The sequence below is a fragment of the Acomys minous genome (genome assembly GCF_964271855.1).
Source record: "Acomys minous genome assembly, chromosome: 16".
NCBI lineage: Eukaryota > Metazoa > Chordata > Mammalia > Rodentia > Muridae > Acomys > Acomys minous.
In genome coordinates this window covers 58,058,875-58,086,455 of record NC_140498.1, presented here as the reverse complement: position 1 = coordinate 58,086,455, position 27,581 = coordinate 58,058,875, and the positions used below count along the sequence as shown (strand labels likewise).

General features: G+C 48.2%; 1 protein-coding gene across 2 annotated transcripts in view; it reads right to left on the bottom strand.

Moving 5' to 3' along the window:
- LNX2 (ligand of numb-protein X 2) overlaps window positions 1–26,992 on the bottom strand; it is a 72,272-nt gene extending 45,280 nt beyond the window's left edge. The window contains exons 1-2 of one of the 2 annotated variants that reach the window (XM_084761748.1): window positions 26,728–26,992; window positions 15,228–15,297 (exon numbers count right to left, since the gene is read on the bottom strand). The gene's annotated coding sequence lies outside the window, so the exon portion shown is untranslated. The remainder of the gene's footprint in view (window positions 1–15,227; window positions 15,298–26,727) is intronic. The other variant, XM_084761747.1, reaches the window with a different exon arrangement.
- Window positions 26,993–27,581: the final 589 nt, after the last annotated feature.

The window sequence follows — 27,581 nt, the reverse complement described above, 5'->3', positions numbered from 1 at the left end:
TTTCCAAGTGAATCAAACACCGACAATTAAAAGAACAGACTTACACTATTCAGTTTGCCCCAGTTACAGGTTAATACAGATGAGAATTTTCAGATCACAACAGCTTTGGGCCAGACTTCTGAGGAATCACTGTGATCCCCCACAACAGCCAAGGGCTCAGGTCAGGGACCCTGCAAGCCTGGCACTTACTCTGAATGAGAGTCCTGTGCTGCTGGGGAGTAAACCTTTCCCCATGTTACAGGTCAGTATCCATGCAGACACTCCACACACAGCCTCTCCAAACACACGTGACTAATGCTCCATGGTCGGAGATAGAATGTTTGCTGTCAGACCACAACTACAGAGGCTGCGTGCACCCTCAATTATATTAATTTCCCAATTTTCAGAGCCCATTAAACCTCTAGGTTTTATATTTCACAAATGACTGCATCAATTTAATTTTTTGACAGCTCCACTGGGTAGCTTACAAACAAGGTTATCTTCAAAATCAAAATGAGCCTTTGTGGTGCACACACCATCAGTGCCAGCACGGCTCAGGGAAGGCTGAAGTTGAAGGCTACTTTAAGAGGGAAGAAGGCAAGATCTGTCTCCAACGACCCCTCCCAGACCAGACTCCTGGGCTTCTGCTTCAGCACTGATAAAGATTTGAAAAAACAAAAAGCTCCTGACTTTGTGAAGTTTACATTGAGGTGGGGCAGTGGTGGAGATAAATAAAACACGTTGGCTGTGACATGTTTTCAATGCTGGGTGTGGGGCCAGGGCCTCAGGGTGCTTCCTAAGCGCATGCTCTTACCGCTAGACCGTGTGCCCGGCCCTTACAGAACACACAAAAGCAAGGAAGACAGAATCCAAGAAGGGCCGCCAGGGCAGTCAGAAAAGCGCTCAGTTAAAATTCTTTTGAATTAATAACCAGCAAAACAGGCAGCTAGACAGTTACTTGGGTTCTTTTATGTGTCTGTGCACCACATGTACTTGGTGTGCCGGTGGAGGTCAGAAAAGAGTACTGGGTTCCCTGAACTGGAGTCACAAACGGCTATGAGCTGCCACGTCAGTGCTGGACTCGAACCTGGGTCCTCTGCAAGGGCAGCCTGTGCTCTGCGCCATCTCTCCAGCTCCAGAAAGATAGTTCTCAAGGATAAGATTTACCGGTATCAACACAAAAGCAAGCAGGACTGAAGCGCTTAGTTAAAAACATACATTGCTCATGGGAATCAACATTGTGCTGACTACCTAGATACTGGCTCCCAACCTCCTGACGCTGCTACGACCCTTCACACAGCTCTTCATGCTGTGGTGACCCCAGCCAGGGAATTACTTCCTTTTTTCTTTACAGCTGTAATTCTGCTACTGTTAAGAATTGTAATGTAAATAACCCAAAGAGCTTGAGACCCACGGATTGCGAACCACTAACTAGAGGGTAGTTTTTGTAATATAAATTCTTTTTACTCTGGCCTGGTTATTTGAGGTGTTTTTTTTTTGTTTGTTTTGTTTTTGTTTTTGTTTGTTTGGGTTTGGTTTTTAGTTTGTCCACAGGAAGTAATTGTACTGTGCTCACAAAAGAGTGGAAGGTAGTTCAAAAACTGAACAGGATGGACTAATAAATTCTGCAGAATTGAGGAGAAAAAAGCCAGGAAGGAAGGGCAGAAGTGGCCATTCAACTTCTGTCCACATTTATGACATTCATGACCCCAAACAAGCCATGTGCTGTGGTGGCAAACCTCTGCATAGACTGGAGACTTACTGCAGGCCTAACACTCCAGAGATAGTCGGGGTGGAATGAAGGGGGGGGGGGAATGGGGCAGGTGGGGGGAAGGGGGGAGGGCAGCCCTGAGGGAGAGGACTTTCATTTTCAAAGTTGTTGAGAGGTGAACATTCTTAACTGACCAGAAAAAAGAAGTTGAAGAACACTGAGCTAGAAGTAACAGCTAGCCATGAGGACAGGATAGTTAACAAGAGCTGCGCTCCCTCGCTGAACACAGAGACGCGCATGAGGAAGGCTTCGTGAGGGGAGGAGCAAGGTCCGCTGGGCTCTGCTCACAGATGGGGACAAGGAAGAAGGCTAGAGGCCTCACCGCTCCACAGCCTGAGACTTCTACCTACTCCGCAGGGTAGAATCCTCTCTGCCCCAGTTCCTCTCCTGAGTCTCTCTTGACCTTTCTCCAGGAGTTGTTTTCACCATCAAAACTCTGTGTCAAGGTTGCTAAATCCATTGCTTAACCCTCAGTCCTAATCTTATTTAACTGGGCTTGTCTGCAAGATTTGACACAACTGATTATGTCCTTCTGCAGGGGAGGCCTGTGTTTGGTGTCTCCAGGTCACATGCTCCTAATCGCTGTCGCGCCACTGTGGCTATTCTTACTTCATCTCCAGGGAGTTCCGCCTGAGGACCGCTCGCTCCTGCGGTCTGTGAACTGCCTCCTAAGATGCGGTCTTTATCTGCCCTCTTCTTTGCACTGGACTTGTTGGTTTAACTGTCGGGCCAGCGTCTCTCAGAGGCTTCCCACATCTAAACCGGAGCACCCCCTTAAACCTGCTCTTTCAAACTTGTCTGTCTCTGACCCTCAATTTCTACCTTTCCAGCTGTGTAGGCCAAAAATCTTGGAGTCATCCTTGACCCGTCTCCTGCCATCAGCAAATCATCATGCTGACCTGTCTTACATACATTTAAAATGAGTCACTTCTCACTAGCTCAGCTCTGTCCATACGGCTCAGTCGGCCCCGTCCCATGCCTGGGATGCTTCAGGGAGTCCTTGATTGCCTCACTCTATTTTCAGTACAGAGTGATGTGTTAAAAGTAAGAGCCAATGTTGTTGACCCCTTTAAGGCCACCTTGAGGCCTTTCTAGTTTCTGTTTCACTGCATATGACAAACAACTGGTTTTCCAACTAAGAGAATCAGAGAGAAGGGAGGCGAACAGAGTAAAGGAACCTGCCTGCATGCTTGCCAAGACAGCGAGGGAAACACGGGAGAATGAGAAAGCCGAGTTAGGGCAATGGCTACTCTGACAACAGCCAGTCACTAGCTTAGCTTCCTGTAGAGTAGTAACTCCCGGCCTCCCTTTGAGTGCTGTGGGTGGACGCGCCCTGCCGTGGAAGACTTTCTCGGGTGAACTAGAGTGATCTTTGCCTTACCGCAATAGTGAAGATCACACCCCAAGGCAGAGGCTTGATAGCTAAAGACGCTTGACTGGCGAGCATGCAGATCCCACCTCTACTGGCAGTGACATCAGGGGACTAGGTTCCTGCCCATCTGGGGAACCCCTTAAAGGGGTGGACTTGAGGAGCTAACATTTACTGAGTGCTCACTCTCTGTAGGACAGGCCTGATGAGATGAGGTCACAGGGTTAGCCCTCATGATAACCCATGCTGGGGTCACTGTCACCCTCTTCCTTTTTGTCCAAATGAGGAAATTTAAGAGGAAGCTTGCTAAGATCCCAAGCCAGGAGCCATGAAAACGGGACTCAGATCAGGGAGTCTGATTTCAGAGGTTACAAACACACTAGATATGCATACCCACATAACACTCACGCATGCACACCACACACAGACACACTGACACACTCCCACATGCACACACATAAACACATATAGGCACACACAGACAGACTCGCGCACACAGGGACAGACATGTTATACAAACAACGGTAAAAAATACAAACAGAGGCTGCACATGATATGCTTTATAACACATAAGTACCCCACATACACATTCATACATACATATATATCTCACATAAATAACTGGATGGCAAACCCACAGGCAAATTGTTTCTTTTAGGATCTGGGAGGTGAGTTTTCAGAAGAAATGACACACTTACTCCTATTTATACAAAGGCTACAATGCTAGAAGGACCTCATTTCTTAGTTTCACGGGAACTCTTGACAGTTTTATCTGTTTTTAAATTTTTGCTGTCATAAATTAGAGCGTTTGGAACTGACATTGCTTATTTTAAATAACACACTTTAAAAATGTGTATGGGTGTTTTGCCTGCAAGTACCTCTGTGTCCCATGTGCATACCTGGTGCCCACGGAAGCTGGAAGAGAACATCATAGACCAGAGTCACAGATAGTTGTGAGCCACCATGTGGGTGCTGGGAGTTAAATCTGGGTCCTCTGCAAGAGGAGACGGTGCTCTTAACTGCTGAGCCATCTCTCCAGCCCCCTGGAATTGACGTTTCTTTTTACAATCACAGAATTCCAATAGCTGTTTCTGCATTCACATAGCAAAATCAGTCTGAATGAACTAAGACTGGGTGTCGGCTCAAATTTTGAACATTTGATCAATCTCTTCACTTGTATTTGCATCAAGGCACTTAATTTTTATAAGGATTGGAATGTAACCTCCATACATAAAAGGGTCTGCAAAGAGGGTTTAGCCAGGGTTAAGGCTTTTGTAGGTGTTGCACATGCAGACATCAGTCAGAAGAGACCTCTGTGTTTCCCCATTTAGAACAAACCATACTCCATGGCCACCTACCTTTAATTACTCTCCATCTAGAATCTCGTCTGGTCTTTTCAGGTAGGTGGCTCCAGGTTATACACATAAGTGATTACACACCACTCCCTGGATCTTCCAATGCAATCTGAATTTGTACTCCTAACAAACCTTCAATTGTGTCTTAACCATGCAAAGGTCAACTGGCAACGTGTATTTATAAAGGACTCATAAGACAGAGTAAAGACCCGGGCGTGGTGGCGTGCGCCTTTAGTCCCAGCACTTGGGAGACAGAGGCAGGTGGGTCTCTGGGAGTTCGAGGCCAGGCTGGTCTACAAAGCAAGTCCAGGACAGCCAAGGCTACACACAGAGACCGTGTCTTGAAAAAAAACCTTAAGGAGGAAGAGAAGGAGGAGGAGGAAGAGGAGGAAAAGGAGGCAGCAAGAACAAGTGAAGAGAGAAAAGATGGGAGCACAAAGGCACCAAACAGAGGCGCTGGTGCTTGTCTCTGGCAGGCCCTTTGCTTCCCAGCAAGCTACTGCTGCATGGGCACTTTTGTAAGCAGCCTTCAGGAACCCACTGGGCACCAACCAGCAAGACACGCAAGCGGGAGGGAACTGCCTAGGAAGGGGACAGATCAGTGTCAGTGGAGGGGGACAAGGGAAGGGGTGTGGAGATTATCAAAATATATTAAATACAGGCATGAAAACACTGGAACAAAACCAATTATTACAATATAAGGTAATAAAAATTAAAACAATGAAAATTATTTTTATAGAAAGTTTCTCTCAAACACAGGAGGAAAATGAGTACTTAACAGTTTTTGTTCAAACTAAATTTTTATAATTTGAACTTCAAACCCAAGAAACATCTATCCAAATATTTAAACTTTCATTGGCTTATGAGAGAAAACAGCATCTGAAGACGACTACTCGAGATCCCGTGGCAATCTTTTGGGTACTGCTTCCATGGAAACGCCGGGATGAAGAAAACATGTCATGGAATGTGTTCTTCAGACCACTTTATCTTCTTCCTTCCTATCAGTGAACTAGCAGGGTACGTGGCAGGTACCAAAGCTAAGCGCCAGAACACTCACAGCTCATTCACCAAGTATTTGTTGATTATATGCTGCAGGCCGGGCACCAAGCTTGGAGATAGGGTTACTCTGCCTAAGCCAACAGTCCCTCCCCTCACAGAGACTAGCCTGGTACAGAGACTTTAATTAGCCAGCAGCACGGGAGGAAGATAATGTGAGGCACATACAATGTAAATTTTTCAGTAGCCACGTTAAGAAGAACCAGATGGTCTCCACTGTAACACGCAACGATGCTTTAATCCAGTGTGTCTACAAGTATCAGTTACCATATAACCAGCGTGTAAAAAGAGTACTGAACTGTCTCAATAGTGTCTTCATGCTAGGCTTCTGGAACCCAATGTTTATCTAAACATTTTATAGACTTAGTTATTTATTTGTTTACTTATTTATTTTCAAGACAGGATTTCTTTGTGTAGCCCCGGCTGGCCCCGAACTCAGAGAGATCTGCCTGCCTCCGCCTCCCTAGTAGTGCTGGGATTACAGCGTGAGACACCCCAGTCCAGCTACATCTATTTATTTGTATTCTAAGTGTATTAATGTTTTGTCTGTACACGTGTATGTGCATCATGTGAGTTCCTGTTGGACACTCTGAAACTGAGGCTATGGATGGTTGTGAGCTACCATATGGGTGCTTGGAATCAAAGCCAGGTCCTCTGCAAGAGCGACACAGGCTCCTGACTGCTGCGCCACCTCTGCAGCACCATATTACTCTATGCTAATGTCACACGCTACAGTTCAAACACTGGCCAATCCTCTATGGCTCTGCTAATGTCCTGAACAGAACAGAGACACCGTGCACAGCAGGAAAAAAAAGTCCCTTCTTTCAATAAGCCCAACCCTGCCCACAAGATTAAACAAGAGACGAGGTCGTGTGCACATGGGCGGAGCCACAGATGCATACTGAAGATGGGGTGTGAAGGAAGCCGTGAGCACACTGCCTGCTGAGTAAGTGTGTGTGCGATTCTCAATGGGAGGCCTGGGTAACACTGGCCGGTAGGCTAGGTGTGGCTGACTCGCCAGCTCTGCTTCCTTTGACTTGTGCGCGTGCACACTCAAGCTGTGCAGGGCTGGAGTGCAGAGCCAGAGCCCTTGTTCGGCTTCCACAACATTGCCGCCTCCCAGACTTAAGCTTCAGTCCGACTTGGGTCCCAGAGGCAATCTAAGCCACTGTCGGTAGCCAGAAACACGTGAGGATTTAGTAGGCCAGAGCCTGGTTACTTCCAAGACAGGGCACCATATCGACTTTTCCCAAAACTGCAAGTCAAGGACTGTGCTGGAGGTGAGTAAGGTGTGGGGCATGGGCACCAGGCCAGGCTGTGCCCCGGTCTTTCCTCGTTCCCCAGACCGGGCTGCACTGCAGTTCCCCACCTCTCGGGTGCTGCTCCAGGGACACAGGCTAAAGCTCACACGCTGGACTCCGCACCAGCTGCTTCTCCGGCCTTCTCGAGCATCCCTTCATGCAGTCATTCCTGTGAGCAAGCTGATGAAGTCGTACTGTCCTTTTACAGAAGGAAGGTGACTCTTAGGGGTTAAAGGTCAGGCTGAAAGGGTCTAGATGAGACTCAAACCCTGGCCAGTCTGATCCCTAAGTCCACGTTCGTGGAACCTGAAACTGGGAAACTTCCTTTTCCTGTCCCTAAAGAAGAGCCATGCCTCGGCAAAGGGTGATATAACTGAAGACTTTACGAGGAAAACTGTGACAGTCCCAAAGAAAGAAGCACACTGACGAGCAGAGTGACCCTGCTCTGCCATGTATCTTCTCAGGTAGGTGGTGACACCTAGAAATCCTCAGACAGCCATAAGGTCACACGCTCAGGATACATGTCACCGAGGCAGGGGCAAACAAAACTTATAAAATAATAATCATGAGGAACACACAGGCATCTTTCTGAGCCCTCCGAGAGGGTGCCCAGGTCACCCAGGTGCCAGCTAGGGAGTCAGTGGCTAGTGTCTTGATGGGAGTCCTGAGACAGGCTGCCTCGGTTTCCCCATGTGTCTGTCTAGAGAGTCAGTCACCCCTGAGGGTTACTATCATTTACACTCTCTGTGTCAATTTCCGCTTTACCACCTTTTCCAGCAACCCGGAAGGAAGTCTCTGCTTTTATCCTCACAGATGAGTTGTGGCCGTTCTAAGGTATTGTCTAGACGTGGAGACAGAATATACAGCTTTTTGCGAGAGGCTCCTTTTACTTAGCAAGATTTTTTGTTTGTTTTTGAGGTTTTTCTTTGAGTCAGGGTCTCATGATGTAGCCCTGGCTGGCCTGGAACTCACTATTTAGACAAGGTTGAACTTGAACTCAGAGAGTGCTGGGATTAACACCACGCCCCCCCACTCACCACTCAGCGAAGGTTGGAGGGCCGTCTGTTTCTGACGCATGTCAGTGTGTGTCCCTGCAGTTGCTTTCGAGCTGCCCATGACAACATGCCCCTTACAGACACACAACTGGACTGTGTCTGTCTTTGGTGATTATAGATAGGAGCTCCCATTACCTGTACTTCCCTTCTCTTGCGAGGACTTAAACGTGGAAGGGCTGAGTCACAGGGTATGTGCGGAGTTTCCTAAGCAAGTCAGACCTGCCCCCAGGGTCTTTACACTTCCAAGAAGGACTAAGCTTTTGTTTCATTGCTTGTGATGTTGTCAGTCTTTTATTTTATTTTTTGAGACAGGGTTTCTCTGTGTAGCCCTGGCTGTCCTGGAACTCATTTTGTAGGCCAGGCTGTCCTCAAACTCACAGAGGTCCGCCTGCCTCTGCCTCCTGAGTACTGGGATTACAGGCGTGCGCCACTGTGCCTGGCTCAGTCTTTTAAATTTTAGCCTCTGTGTAACAGGTGAACAACAGACATTTTAATTACTTTTGAATTGAATATTTTTGTTAAGATCAATGATGCAAGTATAACAGAATATGGTTATAAAATACAAAACACAATAATTAAAGCCTTATAAAATATAAAGCAAAAAGAGAAATTATAATGTTAAAATTTTTAAAAATTCCTTAAAGAATTAAAAATTGTGCTTATTTGTTTTACATATATGGGTGTTTGCCTGCAGTTGTATCTATGTGTGTGGTGAGTGACTGCCTGGTGCCTACAGAGGCCAGAAGGGGGTGTCGGATCCCCTCACTGTGGGCTGCCTTGTGGGTGCTGCAAAACAAACCTGGGCCCCTTGAAGAGGAGCTGGTGCTTTCAACCATGAGGCTTCTCTCCAGCCCTGCTGTAACTTTGCAGTACTTACATATGAACGGTTTTGTACTTTTCAGTCATGTGACTGAAACTATACTTCCATTTAGCACCTCCTTTATAAGTTATGTTGTCGGGCTGGAGAGATGGCTCAGAGGTTAAGAACATTGACTGCTCTTCCAGAGGTCCTGAGTTCAACTCCCAGCAGCCACACGGTGGCTCACAACCATCTATAATGTGATCTAATGCATTCTTCTGGTGTACAGAAGTACATTCAGGCAAAACACTGAAGGTATAATAAATGAGTAAATCTTAAAAAAAAATATGTTGTCAAATATTAGCGCCACACCCCAATAACTTCCCTTTCTGCTTATCTGTCACTATCTAAGCTACCAACAACTTATGACTTTACCCACAACTCAGATCTGTGACAAAAACTGAAAGCCGCCCAGTGAGCCGGACCCTGTCAGTCTCTCTCAGAAATTTCATTTCTATTTTCTACATTAGAAGGACTGATACCTTCCCCAACACGACTCTCTTCCAACTGAAGCTAACAGTTTTAATTACGTTAGCACCTGATGTCTACCTTAAAATTCAAAAGCTCCTTGGCAGAGCTGCACGTTCTGCACAAAGCAGCGGTGTGTCCTGAGACTAAGTGGGAACCACTGACTACATTGTGACCGTTCTCAATAGGCCTTTACATAACCAATGTCATTACACAGCCCAGTGGGGGACTGTCCAAATTAATAAAGTACCATCTGCCCCATAACAAAGAAAGAGCGACAACAGCAGGTCACGCGAGCCCAGGCCTCTCTTCATGCAGCTACCCTTATTACATGCCGAGGGGCAGCTCACACCTCAATAAGTACATTTTATTTTTCTTCTACACAAATGCCAGTGAGAGAACACAGTTTTAAGAAATACCTGCTGACCAGCCTGATGGCATTTAACTGTAAAAAGAGAAACTTTAACTCAGAAGAAAAAAACAAAACAAAGCAGATAAGCTCAAGTCTGGCCAGTGTGGCAGGGTCCCCTTCTGCTGCTGGTGCATGGGTCCAGACGCAGAACTCTCAGCTGCCTGGTCTCCAGCACCATGTCTCCCTGCATGCCGCCATACTGCCTGCCATGACCATAATGGACTAAACCTCTGAACTGCAAGCCAGCCCCAGTTAAACACTTTGCTTTATAAGAAAAACAAACAACAAACAAACGATTGCAAGCACTGTACCCCCTTGAGAGCAGATACCCAACTGAACATTTTATTAGTGCCACTTCACAAAGAGTCAGTTTGTCTAAGTTTTCTCTTAAAACAAACAACAATAACCCTCAGACAAAATTAGCACCTACTTTCCAAGCTACTCCTAACACATCTCAGCTGGCGGGCTGCATGGTGCAAGGGCTGCTAGCTGAGGAGCGCACAGAGGCCAGTTCTACATGCTATATGATCTATCGACAGGACCTGTTGGGTTCCCTTTCTTCATGTGACAGCAGAGTGACAGTTTGACCCACGAGCCACGGACGCAAGCTATGGCAGAGAAGCTCTACAGCAGGAGCCTGGGCAGCTTCTGGGAAGTGGGACTCCAAGGAAGCAGGCTGGCAAGGCTCGGTGGAAGCCCCGGCCCTGTAGACAGACGCAGTCAATCACCACGTCACCGTACACAGTACAGTGATCCACGGTTAAGAACGGGGGATCGAGCATACGCTGTGAGCAGAGGTGGGCTCTTTCTCCCCACTGCCTGTCACAGGGCATCTGCAGCACCAGCCTGCTGAGCTTACTCTGAAGATGCACCTATGAGTGTTCTGGTGACAGAAGGGAAAATTCCACTGCTCCACAAACTGAGAAGGAAGTGAGGGAGGGAAGAAGGGAGGGAGGGAGGGAAGGAGAGGGGGGGGAGGGAGAGGCTGGACAGAACCTCTCATCTAAGATACTCGTGGGCTGGTTGCAACCTCTCCTGGCGCTTGCTCCTTTGCTGCCATTTTCTATTGAACTGGTGAGGGAAGGTCTTTTCTGAAAATTCCATATGAACACAGTTCCACACAGGAGCACATCTCACTCAAGCGCTGTGAGCAGGGCTTGATGAAACAGAAACAGGCTGCGCTGACAGCTTCAGCCATCAAGAGTCAAGTTCCCTCCTTTCCACTCACCCTCCAAGCACCGTCATAAAATTAGGCGCTTGAGCTAAAGGGGTACTTACGCAGACAAGGAGGGAACCCACATTCTCTTGCCTACTCCTTAAAAAAAAAAAGTTTGAGCCCAGTAGTGATGGCAGCATACACCTTTAATCCCAGCAGAGGCAGGCAGACGTCTGTAAGTTTGAGGTCCACAGAGTGAGTTCCAGGAAAAAGATTTAGGTGAGCAGTGGTGGCACAGGCCTTTAATTCCAACAATCAGGAGGCAGAGGTAAGAGGATCTCTGGGAGTTTGAGGCCAGCCTGGTCTGCAGAGTAAGTTCCCAGGACAGCCAAGATTACAGAGAAAGCCTGTCTCCAAAAAAAAAAAAAAAAAAGTGTGTGTGTGTGTGTGTGTGTGTGTGTGTGTGTGTGTGTGTGTGTGTTTGTAGCCCCTTTGCCCTGACTTACTAATCCTGGCCTTGAATTCCTGACAGTTCTGTCTCCACTGCTAGGTTTACATGCATGTGCCACCATGTCTAGTCAGGCCCCTGGATCTGAACTAAATAATCACTCTGAATTTCTTTTAGGAAATCATTTTGTTCTGCTTAATCTGAAGCACTTTTTGTTGGTTGGTTGGTTTTGTTTTTTTTTCAAGACAGGGTTTCACTGTGTGGCCTTGGCTGTCCTGGAACTCACAGAGATCCTCCTGCTTCTGCCCCCTGAGTGCTGGGATTAGAAGTGTGTGCACCACTGCCTGGCTGAAATCTTGTGTCTTGGGTTCAAGAATACAAATGCAGATTTTACCCTGAGCCCACCTCCTCCCTAGCTAGCCATGTCCTTTCCAGCAAGAAGGAAAGACAGTTAAGAGTCTATCAAAGTCTTCACTTCTCACAGAGCCCAGTACAGTGCAGAGGAAGGTGGCTTGTGGTAAGGCAGCTCTGCAGAGAAACTGTCATCCAGAACATGGCTGCTCCAGCAAGAGATCAGTCAAAAACCTTCTAGGTTCTAGGTCTGTGGGATCTGGCTGGAATGCAAACACACCTTTAACCCAGGAGACAGAGGCAAACAGATCTGAGTTCAAGGCCAGCCTGGTATAGAGCAAGTAAAGAAAAGCTTAGGTCCAGGCATGGTGGTACACGCCTTTAAACCCAAAACAATGAAGTTAAAGTTAGTTTGTAGAAGGAAGCACCCATGTTTGAAAGTGATGTCTAATTCGGTGGCAGAAAAGGTGACAAATCAGAGAAGATCTGACAGAATAGGATACACCCAACTCTCATGAGAAGAAAGGGGAAAGGGAAGCTACGTAAGAGGCAGTTTTACCGGGGCAGTGAGAGAGAGATGGGTTGCAGAGAGAGAACAAGGTAAACTCAGGTGAAGACAGAACGAGCCAGAAGATTAGAGCAGATTGCTGCGTTAGTTTGAGGCCAAGCAGAGCAATTCAGAGGCTGCGTGAGAAGCCACATTGAATCAGTCAGTTTGGAGAGGAGTCTGAGCCAGAACAGCTGAGTTGAACCAGCCGGCAAGAGCTCAGAAAGAACAAGAAAGGGTGAGCTTATCCAGCAGGAAGCTGTCTCAGAGGCTGAGAATATCTAGGCCTAGGTTAGACGGTACTCAGGCTAGAACCTTCCAGGACTAGGCCAAGTCAGCAGACAGAGGCAGTTCGCTTCTGAGACAACAATTACAGAGACAAATAAAAGTTAATTTTACAGCATTCTAGCCAGAAAGAGGGGTGGGGGGGGGGGTAGAGGCAGTGAGCTTCTAAGATGACAATTCCATGAGAATAAAAGTTACTTTTACACAGCTGTGGTTTCTAAACACTGTCAGCCACTTTACCCCTAGCAAACGGCAGACTGCCTCCCCAGCTTCTCCATCCCTGCCCTGGGAGGGTGCCTTTGACAGCTGGCCGCATGAAATGTGAAGTTTTAGCTGACTGATGGCGATAGAGAAATCTCGGAAATAGTGATCACTATTACGATTAACACTGGCAGCTGGACAACTCCATCCATCTCTGTAAACACTGAAGACACCCAAGCCTTCTAAAGAGGCACTTGCATACCTCTGAAAATAGTTTACTCCCCTCCAGGTCAGACATTCAGTGGAAAGACCATATTTTAAAATGTACATGACAGATGCAACAAACAGTTCTACAACTCAGATATACTTTGTGCCAGAGACAAGCCTTAAATGCTGACAAGGTACAATGTGTAGGGTTGGTGAACCTTGCAAAATGCACCAAGACATTCCTCAGTTAGCAATCGATAGTGCCAAGCATGCAAACTTTTAATTAGGCACAATTTGTACTATAATATTCCTTAATAATCTGGCTTTTTAGAGAAATTTAAAACATGGCCAAAGTAGGCATTTTCTCCCATGATTGTACTCCCAATTCCTTCTGCGTTATCACACAGACGATTAAGATTAATTCTGTGTTCATCATCCCACAGCCTGCTCTAAGACGACAGTCCAGGCTGGCCTTCGCTCTGACCTCAGCCTCTCGAAGCCGCTGTGTTACAAACAGCTGAGGTTCTGGGTGGGTATAATTGCCCTTGGCTTCAGCATTCCCTTTAAAAAGAAGCAAGCGTCCATGTGCAGAGGCACATACATATAACCCCAGCACCCAGGTCCTTCTGCTGTGGTGAAGCTAGCCGGGGCTACACCAAGTCCAGACAGTGCATGTTATATATAGTAAGACCTTGCCTCCCTTGAAAGACCAAAAAAGAGCTGTGTGTGTATGGAGCCTGTTGTAAGGCGTGCCAGTACTAGATGCTCCGCCCCTCCCCCCCAAAATTTCAAATCGTCATTCTTGTCTGTATCCATCAAAGAAAGTCTCTACACGGTTAACAAGTACATAAGATAAACACTGTGCAATCAGGAAACTAAAAGGTTCCTAGTGAAATTTCAGTAAGACCAGCAATTTAGGACAAATGGTGAGCTAACTTAAATCAAGGTACAAGATAACATGTTTTAAACTATCCACACATATAGAGATGTATATGCAAGATGTCATATGCTGAACACACCTGCTGGGATATAGAAGAACACAGTGGTCACCCTGTGGTCCAATAGTGGGAAGTGAGTGGCTGGGGTCCAGGAGTGAGCAGGAGATGCTTAGATACCTATGTGCACACACCGGTTTCTCATGCTATATGCTGTGACAGTGACGAAGGGGTGTGCAAGAACAGAACTAACATGAGCCAGCTCAACCTTGTACATGGTTAGAATCTAAAGGCAAAAGACAACAAGGACGAGCTGATTCCCAGAACCCCGATGATGTGGAGAGCCCCAGACCAGACTACCGACCACTGATTGCCTTGTCTGTTTGGTTTAACAATGATTATGTAAAACAAACCTAAAGAGCGAGCACCGCAGTCACTGGCAAAGTTACTGCAGACTTAAAACTGGGAGAAACGCAGCCATCTGCTGCTATACGAACCTTTTTACAGGAGACCAAGTATTACTGGTTCTATTTGGAATCATGCAACCATCTAGAATGGATATTTCTAAGAGCCATCCAAGTCACAGCTCTAACCACAATGGCATGTACAGACGACTTCCTGTTTTTGTTGTGTTTACTTACTCCTTCCCCAGGAAATCTACTATCACCCCTTTGTTTCTAAAACTGCACCAGGACGTCAGCGGGTGAGTCATAGATCACAGATCGCACTAAATGCCTAATACCGAAGAGAGCGAGCACAGAAGTCCCCAGCAATCCTCAGACAGGCTAAGGTACACACTGCAGCTTCCAGGAAGGGACACAGATGAGCTTTAAGTGAAAAGCTTCAGGACAAACTGAGGGCTCCAGCACTGACAGCACCATTCTCCTTGCTCCCCTAGTAACTTGTGGGGTTTTGCTTTTCTTAATTTAGAAGAGAAGAATATGAACATAAAGTGTAGTTGAGATGCTGACAGACATAACTAAACAAACTCCTATCTTCATGAGAAAGCTAAATAAAATTCTTCTAGAATTGACTTTCCAGATGCCTGGCTTCTCTTCATTCCTTCCTCCTCTTGCTCTTCAACCTCTCGTGTGGGGAAACTTCTAGGAGATGGTGTGCAAGGGGAGGGTGTTCAGGGAGAGGGTGTGCAAGGGGAAGGGTGTACAGGGAGAGGGTGTGCAAGGGGAGGGTGTTCAGGGAGAGGGTGTGCAAGGGGAAGGGTGTACAGGGAGAGGGTGTGCAAGGGGAAGGGTGTACAGGGAAAGGGAGTGCAAGGGGAAGGGTGCAAGGGGAAGGGTGCAAGGGAGAGGGTGTGCAAGGGGAAGGGTGCAAAGGAAGAGGGTGTGCAAGGGGAAGGGTGCAAGGGAGAGGGTGTGCAAGGGAGAGGGTGTGCAAGGGGAAGGGTGCAAGGGAGAGGGTGTGCAAGGGGAAGGGTGTGTGAGGGGAAGATGGCTCCGTGGTAGAACACCTACCCAGGATGCACAAGGCCCCATGCTGGCTTCCAGGCACTGTGTTTTGTGGCAGAACTGCTTCCCAGGTTCCCTGGTGAAATAGACAATATGGAGGCCACTTACAAACTCCAGCCACTAGGATCTGATGGAGAGATGTAACACATTGCCTTCTTAACCATGTGACAGTTATCACTAACCCTCCATAAATGTGGCTACCTGTTTGTGTCTAATAAAGAGTAATGCTGCGCGGGCGCGCGCGCGCACACACACACACACACACACCCCGGTTGTGTAAGCTCTGTAAAAGGGCCCTTCATCTCACTCTGACACATTCTCAGCACAGCCTGGAACACACTACACACTGAACAAATACCCAGGGACAGGAGGGGGAAGTGCCAGCACAGTAGCAGGGAAAACCTAACCAGATACATAGCTGCCACAGGACTAGCACACTCATGACATCTACTTCCGGGTCAGACTGCTCTTTGCTCACAGCCCTGCATGGTTGTCTGTGCTGAGGGTCATCTTGCTGCATTTCCAGTAGGCAGGATCGACCTCACACTCAGCTTTGCTTCCCCCACTTCCAGCTTTACTCAGGCTCAAAGCACAGCAGAGCAACTTGAAGCCTGTGGAGCCAGACTGAGGACTTGACCGGGGCACACACTCCAGCAGGGAGGCGGGTAACCTCACACATGGCACTGGAGAGTCGGCATGATGTGTATGCGTCCTCTGGAGACATCTTCCTGCTGCAAGTGGTGGCTACCACAAAGAACCGCAACTGGTCAAAGTGCAGAGTGCCCACCCCAAATGGGACACGTACAACACAGTCCTCACACCCGAGGCTCAGGGGACCTCACAGACAAGGGGGCAAAAGGAGTCTAAGAATCAGAGGACCAGGAAGACTGCTGTGAAGTGTCTTCTGGTCATAACAGGGACTCTGCGCAGGAACTCAACAGCCATGGCTACCTGTAGCAAGGGTGAGGCAGTCACAGGCCCCACCCCCGCCTGACTGGCTGCCAGCATGCAGCTGCTGATGGAGGGAGCCAAGGTTTCTTCAGGGATGAGACCCTTTAGGTTGTTCACACTTCAGCGGCCAACCTCATAGCCATGTACTCGTGGGCAACACTCACCGGGCTCAAATAGGTTATGTCATCATCACCATCACCATCAAGACAGAATCTGAGGAGATGGAGCTAATGGAGGAGTCGGAGGGAATGGCTTACTCTAATGAGATTCTCCAAAAAAAAAGTGTTTCCCCCCTGGGCTCAATGCCTAGAGGTCACATGGCAGAAGGACAAAGTCAGCTTCTAGAGGCTGTGCTGTAACACACTCACACACATAAAAGAAGAGCATTCTGGCTTGGCCACATGTATTCATCATCATTTGTCATAAGTGCCGCACAATGCTTGAACCAGGCTGCCTTTATGTTCCACAGCCACAGTTCTGGACACTCAAGGCCATGAGGGTCACACACACACACACACCAGGGACAACTTCAAGAGGGCAAGACCAGCTCACACAGGAAGACAGAGATGTCACTCAAGGACCAGGCAAGCTTTTACGACAACCTGATGTCTTAAAACAAACAAACCAGCCAGGTGGTGGTGGCGCACACCTCTAATCCCAGCACTTGGGAGGCAGAGGCAGGAGGATCTCTGTGAGTTTGAGGCCAGTCTGGTCTACAAAGTGAGTTCCAGGACAGCTAGAGCTGTTACACAGAGAAACCCTGTCTGGAACCCCCCCCCCCCAAAAAAAACCAACAACCAACCAAACAATAAAAACCAACCAAACTAACCAGCCCGGAGCTGGGGAACAGTTGAGTCTGCAAAGCGCTCGCTGGGTAAGGTGGCCTGCACCTCAGCCCTAGCGCCTCAGAGATAGAGACAGGGATTCCTGGGGCTGGCGTGCCAGCTAGTCTAACTCACCAGAGCTACAGGCAGTGACACACCATGACTCAAAGGAAGCAGATGGGTTCCTGAAAATGACAGCTGAGGCTCTATCTATCCTCCAGCCTCCACATGTGGGTTCCCACACAAACGTGTTCTCACTGGTGTGTGAGAATACACGCTTGTGTGATTGCAAGCGCGCACACACATACACACAGAGCACACACACATGAGAAAGAGAGACAGACAGCAGCAATCCCTTTGACAAGCTTGCCCTCCTACTGCCACCCATTAGGCCCCATTTCTTAAAATTCCCACCACCTGAGTCCCATCTAATTAGGTGCCAAACTCCCAACACCTGAACCCTTGGACGCACAACTCCATCCTTCTGTATTCTCCAAAATACATCCATCCGCTAAAGAAATGAATAAATAAAAATTAAAATATACATTTTTTTATAAAGTTTCCATGTTGTGGTGGTCACTTCCTTTAACGTGACAGGCCTACAATACATCAGGTAGGAAACGAGCTTCTTCTGGCCTGCGCACAGATGAAGGATTAGCTAGTGCTGTCTCCTTACGTCTCTGAGGGCTACAGCTTGGTCACCATGGCAGGAAACCTGCAGCAGGTAGGCCAGCGTGGCACTGCAGCAGGAGCTGAGAGTTCACCTCTGATCCAAACGGTAGAGAGAGAGGGGTGGGGGTGGGAGGAGGAAGGAAAGACAGACAGGGCCTGGAATGGACTTTGGAAACTTCAAAGTCCATGCCCCAGTGACACACCTGCTCCATCAAGGCCATGCCTCCCAATGTGTCCTAAACAATTCTACCAATTAGGGACCAAGCATTGGAACAGATGAGCCTGTGATGGCCTTTGTGAGACCACATCTAGTTTAGCTTGGCCTCCAGGCATGTGTGGAAGTGTCTCTAAGTTAGGTTCACAGGGTTGAGAAGGCACATCCTGAATACAGGAGGAACTGCATCCTGCGGGTAAACTGAAGAAAAAGAGAAAGAATTTTATCACAGCAGTAAAAGTAACTAAGACACCATATTTTTTTAAAAAATTATATTTGAAAAAAAAAAAAAGAAACCCTGAAAGGTTTCTCATGCTATTATATTTCCTCAAAGGTAGAAATGTCACTCAAAATGTGATATAATACCTAGAAAAGACAGTGTTTCAGAAAAATAATATCTATTTTTAATAAAAACTGAAGTCAGCCTATTTAAGCACATAAATATCTCATCTATAATGAAAGCACAAAATCTAAAATTAGAGAAATGAGTGGAGTCAGTGCATACTTCAGCTGAGACCTCCGTTGGATACTTTGAAATCTACTAACAGTGCTCACACGCACAGACACTGACCAAAGACAGCACACACCTGCACCAGGGCTCAGGACACAGCACCAACTCCCCTCAACTAGCTTGTCCTCTCTGATTTTGTTTTTAGCTTTGGTTAAATCTAGACAATTGTTTCCACATAAGAAACAAAAGCACGGAGAAATCCAGTGCACAGGTGCATGGTTTGGGAGCTGCGCGCTGGCCCGGCCCAGCCCCTGCCACCAACTACTACCCCATCCCAGTTAAAACCAGCCTCTGCATTTCAGAGCGTCTCACATTCCCACTGTCAAGCCTAAGAGACTTGGGTAAACCGTTTCATTTGGATTTTAATCTTCCATCATCCACAAAACTCGACTCAAAACCGATTAAATACTTCACTGTGAGGCCTGACACTGTACAACTCCAGGGTAAAAAACAAAACAAAACAGGGTAAAAGCTTCATGAAAAATATGATGTCCAAAGTACTGATAAAGGCTAGCCGACGGGACACACCAACCTTAAAACCTTCTGCACATCCAAGGACACGGCCGTAGTGTGAAAAGTCAACCTATGGAATGGGAGATTGCATTTGCAAACCAGACCTGGCGAGGAGTTATTATGCAAAATTTGTAAAGAACTCCAATTACTCAAAAGTGAATTAAGAAGCCAGGCATGGTGGCGCAGGCCTGTAATCCCAGCACTCGGGAGGCAGAGGCAGGGGATTGCTGTGAGTTTGAGGACAGCCTGGTCTACGAAGTGAGTGAAGGCTACACAGAGAAACCCTGTCTTGAACCACCACCCCCCACACCAAAAAAGTGGATTAAGAACTGGAAAGCACTTTCCTACAGTGATACACAAATGGCCACCAAATATGGCAAGATGTGCAAAGTCACTTATGTCACAGAAATGAGATCAAGACAGAAAGATGCTGCCTTGTACCCACTACTGTCTTGATCTCTGTCACACTACTGGCTGTCACCCAACCAAGCAAAAGGAGCAAGCACTGCTGGGGCTGCAGAGAAACGGGGTGGGGTCATAAAATAGTGCAATCACTGCCGACAACAGGAGAGTTTTCAAGTTCTTGAAAATAGATCCGACATTCCATCTATCAATTCCATTCCTGGGATACGATAATTGCACTCAAAAGGGAAAAGAAGGCCGAACTCCACTAGCACACAAGTGGCTAAACAAAGTGTGGGATATTCTATATTGGAAGATTTTCTGTCATTAAAAAAAAAAAAAAAGGAAGGCATTTCTGTCACATGCTTCAACACAAATGAACCCTGAGGTCATTATGTTGGCAAAACAATCTCTTTGGAAACATTGCCCATCTCCCACATGAGATACCTAAAGCTGTCAAATGCATCGGAACAGAGAGTAGACAATGGGCCCAGAGGCTGGGAAGGTGGGGATGGAAAGTTGACCATGGAAACAGTTCCTATCTGCAGCACAAAAAATTTTTTGGAGATCTGGTTCACAATAATCTTAGGAAAAAACCCAAAGCAACGTAAAAAAGGTTTTTGCTAACTTTGCACTACTTTGGCAGGATGCCTTTCAGTAAGCCATTGAAAACTTAGCATCTGGATTGACATATGAGGATATGCTAAATAAATATTTCAGCAGATTTCAAATAATAAGGGTAAAAAAAAAACCAATGAACAAAAGAAAGAAAGAAAGAAAAGAAGAAAGAAAGGAAGGAAGGAAGAGAGAAATCTTGGTAGTAGTTTGTTCTGGCCCACTAGCCATTTTGTGAGACATTTCTGCAAACTTCAATATACTGACGTCTTTAAGACCTCATGCTATTGAGAGCAGTGATAGGGAGACCGGGGTCAGTGGTGCTGTCTGCTTTATGAGTAACGTGAGAGCGTTTTTACAGACTGGCTGGGAAAGGAACAGAACCAAACCCTGAAGCTCTCCTGGAAGAGGTTTCACAGGATGGGCCTGAGGACCAGGTCAGAGGCAGACTTTGATAGACCTGAGACTTCAGCAGGAAAACTGGGCAGGGGAAGAACAAACCTGAGAGAAATCACAAGCAGGCGCAAGTTCCTACCAGCTCGCCTGGAGACTGCAGGAGACCTAGCGGTGGGTCTGAGAGCTTGTAGACAGTGAAGGCTTCGAATGATGCCTGAGGAATAAAAGCCTCGTGAAGACCCATCACCTCCCTGCCCTCCTCCCTTGCCACTCCTGTTTCTTCCTCAAAGTGGCACTACCTCTGACTCCTCCAAGAGGGTTTATCTTTCTAAGGCCAACCCATTCACACAGCCTTCCAACTAAACGTACACGGGGAAGGCTTCCATGACACCCTTATCACGTCGCCAGATGACACCTTAGTCCAGCACTGTCCCACAGAAATATGTGAGCCTGCTCTAACATCCATGTTAACAAAAACAGGCAAATGCACTATTTTAATATTTCATCTCATTTAATACACCCAAATGTTGCCATTTCAAGATGTAACCAACATAAAAGCTACTGGGGTTTTACGGGTTTTCTCGGCCCGGAGCTCCACAGCCAAGCACGGCTCGTTACTACAGGACCGAGGGCGCAGCCCTCCGCTGCTGCAGAGCACTTACCAGCCTAGAACTGGGTGATGATGTCTCAGCTCTCAGGTCAGGGCCAGAGCACCCCGCAGATACAGGATGGACTAAGGGGAAGGAAGAGGCAGAACGGCAGCTGAGAGGATTCCCAGAACTGAGGAAAGGGGGTGCAGGGCCCAAGACAAGCTGGCGAGAGGCGAAGGTGCCGGTAATAGTGCATGCCAGATGCTTAAGCCAGGGCTCCGGATCAGACCGTGAAGACAGCAAGCCTAGCAGATATTACTGCCACAGGGAGGGGCAGGCAGGCTGGCAAACCATCTTGTTGATGAGGATGGGAGCTGAACTAGGAAGCGTGGGCCTGGTTGTGGTGGGTGACTGTGGGCACAACAGAACACGGGTTTAATGGGATGTAAGTTTCTAATGTGGAGAACCCCGAGATACCAAATGAATGCTAAACCACAGTGGAGCTGAAGGCCACAGCAGTTGGGAGCAGAGCAACTGAAGCCGAGGGTACTTCTTCGCCCCACTTTGAGTGATAATCGCCTCCTCCAGTGAAGGTCTTCTATGATTTTAATTTCTCCAAAGGCAGAAGGCACCTTTTGGGTTTCGCAGCACCAGTCACATAGCATATGCTCAGGATCTGGCAGGCAGGATTAAGGCGAAAACTGAAGTTGAAATACTGAAATCGGGTCTGGAGAGATGGCTCAGCGGTTAAGAGCACTGACTGTTCTTCCAGAGGTCCTGAGTTCAACTCCCAGCAACCACATGGTGGCTCACAACCATCTATAATGTGATCTAATTTGCACTGCATACATAATAAATAAATCTTTTTTTAAAAGAGAGAGAAATACTGAAATCACGCAGAGGAAAAACTGGCTCACAACACTTGAAGATGAAAGGTTCCACGTGATTAGACCCACCCTTACTTATGTGGCTTAACTGATAAGGAGGATTCTGGTGAAGAATTAAACTTCAAATTTAGTTCCGACTTTGTGGTCTAAGTCTCATGGGACGGTATTGTAGGAAATATAAATTAGCTAATGATGTTTGTTATTAAAAGCCTATAGTTATTACGGTGGTATTATCTAGCCTGCTATCATAATCTGTAAAAGACACAGACACCGTCTGGGCAGGTAAAAATATGTCTCAGATCTACTAATAGCCAACACGGAATCTTTATTATAGTGAAGTACAACTTTTTTTTTTAACCTAAGATTATAGCCCTCAAAATTTGGTTATAAACTTTTCACCACAGTCCATTTTGGGGGGCCTTGTTATTTAAAACAGCCCATTCCCCATGCCCCTTAGACAAGAGTCTCTCTATGAAGCCCCGGCTGTCCTGGAACTCCGAATTTGTTTCTAATTCTCATTTCTCTACCTAGACTAACACTAAAAAGCTCCAAAATTTCCACTCATTCATTTTCTCCACTGAAGGAAATGGCCTCTAAAATGCCCGGGCTCAGGGAATAAAGTATGCAGTATTTAACCTTATCTGGACACATTTCTGTCCAGACCCCCAATTATCCCCACTGGGATGTCAGAGCTCTGGCTGGAGCTCTCTCAGTGACAGCTGTGGTCTGTAACCTATGGACAAAGTTAAATGGCTGTGTGTCACAGCTGAACTATGACACACAGGCCTGGAGAACTTGCCACACCCCACAGCCATGGCATGAAGTATGAAAAGCGAATAATTAGTGTATCTTCTCCTCGGCTCGGCAGTACTGTGTGGCTCTTTGTCATACCACACTCTCTTTTGTTTTCCCTCTGACCAAACATATGGGGAAAGACAGGCTACAGCCAGTGGCCCATTCATTCATGCACACACATTAATGTGGTTTTTTACGTATCTGGGGAATTTACAGCAAACAAAGCAGATGGAACCGTTGCTCCAGAAAGCATTTATTCTAAAATATAGGAGCTCCAACATGTAGGTTTTTTCAAGTCACACAAACTGGGCTGGGGGATGTCCTCCAAATAACTCCTCATTAGGCTAATCGTTCTTTTCTGGATGCAAGGAGCCCAAAGTTTATGTCACCTCGGGTCTTTCTACTATATCTGCTTCCTAAGGGAAAAGAACCTGGCAGCACACCTAATAGACATTTGCTTGAAGCTTCCAGGCCCTTTAACGGTCGGGTTTAGACCTAGAGAACACTACAATTACAATCCTGTATGGGAGGGTGTGTTTGTGTGTGTGTGTGTGTGTGTGTGTGTGTGTGAGAGAGAGAGAGAGAGAGAGAGAGAGAGAGAGAGAGAGAGAGACAGAGATTTTTCAGCCAGCACCACCTTTTGAAATAAGACCTGATTCTTTTCCCATCCTTCTTGCCTAGGAAGGCAGATATGGAAAGGACTGTAGCTCAGGCAGCAAGGGGACAATGTCACACAGTTCTCCACAGTAGAAAGGATGTGAGTGGGTGGAGGGACACAGGCGGGTGATGATCAGAAAGCAGAGAGTAAGAAGGAATCAGAGCCAACCGCTGTAGGAGCCTGGAATTCTCCTTGGATGATGACCAAAATTAATTTACCGGGGTGGGGTGGGCAGGACAGGGTCTCACTACTTAGCCCTGGCTGGCCTGGAACTCAACATATAGACCAGGCTGGCCTTGAACTCAACGATCGGCCCGCCCCTGCCTCCCAAGCGCTGAGATCAAAAATGTGTGTCACCACATCGAGGTGAGGTTTTTAAAAATTCTGTTTTTGCAACGTGGGGGGCATGTTTGTTTGTTTGTTGAGACAGGGTCTCTCTGTGTAGCCTTAACTGTCCTGGACCTCACTTTGTAGACCACACTGGCCTCAAACTCAGAGACCCTCCTGAGCACTGGGGTTACAGGCGTGTGCTACCACCACCCGGCTGCTGTTTTAAGTTTTAAGAACAGGATTTCACTATACACCCACAGGCTTCCCTCGGACTCATGGTGCTCTTTCGTCACAGTCTCTGGAGTGATGAGGTGGCAGATGTCCACCTCCATGCTGGGCTCCACAGTGTGCGTCCGACCTCTGGCGCTGCACAGTCACACCACCGCTGGTCTATAAAGCCCACGTCCCCTTCTCCCAAGCTTTGCTTCCCCTGTCCCCAGATCCCACACAGAGCTTTCCACACACACCCGAAAGGACCGCATGCAAAGCCGTTTTCTTTCTCTCTTCTCTCCAGGCTTCTCTTGACAATGTCTATCCAACATGTTTGGCTGACATGTCAATCATCAGTGCAGCAGCAACTCCCAGGACTGAGCCAAGGCTGAACTTCCCGAAGCTTCCCTCACTCTGCTGTTACTTCTCAAGCCTCCGACATTCCACTACCTCACTAATGTTGTCATTAAAGGAACAACTAATATTTATTCAGCACTTGGAATGCGCCATGGACTGTGTCAAGGGCATTACATGCACTATTTCACTTGATCCTTAAACCTTACTAAACTGTACTATGACTATTTCCTGGAAGCAAAACTCAGGTGGAAAAGTAATCCTAAAGGTAACTGAAAGAACTTGACCTCTCTTCTGCCTCCACAAGCAGCTTAACTAGCCCACACACATGGCCCAAATTAAAAAACAAAAAACAAAATCAGCAATCACAGGGCACGGTGGCACACACCTTTAACCCCAGCACTCGGTTGGCAGAGGCAGGCAGATTGCTGTGAGTTCAAGACCAGGGCTACACAGAGAGACCCTGTGTGGAAAACAACCAAACAGAATCAATAAAAGCTGGAATCATCTCCCTTTGTTAGTCCTACTCAGCCAGCCACTTGGTGGTCCACCCCTCCTGGGTGCCGCTCCAGCTTTCTTCACACACTGACAACAGGCACCCGCCATGCTCTTACTGAGCCACGGCCATATTGGTTTGTATTTTTCCAAGTTTCCAAATCCTACCAGACAGAGATGCTAAAGGGCAGAGAGGGAACCCCGGGCGGGGGGGGGGGGGGGGGGGAGGGGGGCAACAAAACCTTTCCCAACCCAGACTCTATACACACAGGCTACACAGTAGCAGCGCCTATCCTGCCTCTCACTGCTCATCTGGACGGCCACCATCCTCCAGCCCGCTGCAGTCATCTTTTATGGAATGCAAACCTTACCACAGCGTTTTCCTGATTGAAATGAACTATCACAGACCAGATAAGTCCGAAGGTCTTGATGTGATTATACAAAAATCCTTTCTTTTCACCATTTCAGCAGGTGTCTAAGGGGGGGGGGTGGTCACTACAGAACATGCCATGGACCCTAAGACAGACAACAGACTGGCTCCCGATGCCCAGACCATGATGTCACCCCCAAACATTGTGCTCTTCAGATTCACCATGGGCACAGTAGATCATGTCATATCCTACCAACAGCATTTAGGACGTCCCTGGAGAGAGAGCCCACAACAATTTGAAGACTGCCTAGGATTTATCTGACACATTCTAGGCAAAAACACTTTTAAATTCCCACATCTCTTCGTTCAAATTACCTGCAGGTAACTAGTGGACTAATAAATATATAGACACTGAGCCACTTTGGGCAAGAAAGGGTCCCTCGCACCAACGCCTGGAATGCTGTAGACACCAGGTGGCTAAACACACATACAACGAAAAGGTTCAAATGCGAAGACTAGGGGAACACAGCACAGTGTTAATTAGAATTGAACAGGGGACTGAGTTAAAAGCAATGTGACTGTCCTGCCTCTTGTGACCTGGCCTACATTTGACCCCTATGGGAAAACTCACGTGGAATTTGGTCAGGCTGAAATGGCAAAACCTTGTTAGTTCTGGCTCTGCCGGCCAAATAGGACACTAGGTTCCCCCACCTTCCTTCTCTACCTGCCAAAGTCCTTCTCTCCAAAGCCGTGGGGGAGGGTGTCCAAAGCTATCAAAGCAAACAGACTCGACCTACTGAGATCCAACTTCATCTGTGCTGTGTCACTGCACAGGCTAGAGAAAAGGCAAAACGTGTCCTGGGAAGTTGGCCAACTTCTAAGTACTGTGACTACAAGAATGTGACATTCTTAAAGTGAAGGCAGTTTGCACAAGCTGGAGCTCACAGATTCCTCCAACTGTTCTAGCCATTGGTTTCTGTGCTGTTTTAAAAAGAAAAATTGGTGCGGTGTTGGGGGGGGAGGAGCGCACGCCTTTCTAACCCCACAGCACTAGCAATCTGGAGTCAGAGGTAGGCGGGTCTCTCTGAGTTCCAGGCCAGCCAGGGCTACCGAGTAAGAAAAGAAAGAAAAATAATTGGTTTGATAAAGCCATGCGGAAGCGTCCTTAGGCTCCTGGCAAACACACAATCTTAAATGCGAACGGAAATAGTAGAACACTCCATTAAAAAAAAAAAAAAGTCCTTGCGTGGAACGTGGCAGAAAGCTTTGAAAAGCCAGCGACGTCTTTCCCAAGCGGTGCTTTGTGCGCAAATGCTTCCAAATCGAGATTTATATTTTGGAAATTATACACCACCTTACCCCCACCACCACCACCCTCGCCTAAACACCTCAAATCAGTCTGTAGCCTGAAGGGAAAGGCGAGAATTCTCCCGCAACAGGCTGGGGCGAGGAGGGTCTGTGCTCCACCTTCCAAGGAACAAAACCCGAGGGCGACTAGCCAGCGCCACTCCGGCTCCCGACAACGTGCGGACGGCGAAGCGCACCAACTCGTCCCCAAAACCTCCCCGTCTGCAAAGGCGAGCGCCGCCCACACCCTCACCGCGGCGCCTCGAACCCGCGGTCCCCACTGCGGGCCGGGCCGGACTCCACGCGGCCCCCGGCGGTTCCCCCCCGACGCCACACCCCATCACCGCCCGCACCTGAGGCGACGCAACTCACCGAGGGAGAGCGGCGAGCTCCCTGCGGGCGCACAGACCGGGACGCCACCGGGCTGGGCTCTGCTCCGCTGGGACACGCCGCCGCCGCCGCGGGAGACGCAAAGTCCGGCCAAGACTTCACTTCTCAACCGCCCCTGCTGCCTTTCCCCTCGGGGGCGAGCGCTGGGACCCAACCCGACACGCACCTGAGCCAATCGGCGGCGGGGAGAGGCGGGACTGGGAGCGGGCTCGTCCAATCGGCGCGCCAGAGGGGCAGGCCGGCCGTGCTCGTCACTCCCGAGTTAGAGTGAGCGCGCTCCGCCCTCCGCCGTCGCTCCCGGCCGGATTCGTCCCTCAGACACGCCGGGAAGACGCTCGGGAAGTGTCTGCGTACACCCCGGAGCGCCGCGCCGGGCCGGGCCTGGCGTGGGACAGCTGGAGGGAGGGAGGGAGGGAGGGCTGGGAGGGAAGGGCTGCGCGAGAACAGGTGGCGCGGGGCGGCTGACGTGTAGGTGTGCTTGCGGGGCGACAGGACAGCTGCGGTGGGGCGGGGACCCAGCCTGGCCAGGGTCAGCCGGGAGCCGGGAGCGTGCACCTGAAGGAAAGAGAAGGGCGGTTCCCTGGGAACCTTCGCGGGTTCACTGAGGGGAAGCGGGAGCTCCGGAGGACGGAGGGCGCTGCTCCAGGCTCACACCTCTCTTCCCCAAAGAAAGGCAGATGCCGCCCTTGCACCTAGTGGACGTGTGCGTCTGCACCCCTGGGAGGAAAACGCCCCCGGTGTGGTGAGCAAAGTGTTCTCCGCACTACAGTCTCTGCTTTTGCGAGGTGCCTGGTGCTCTGTGAAGGGTCCCTGAGGACCTCTGTCCCGCCCTGCAG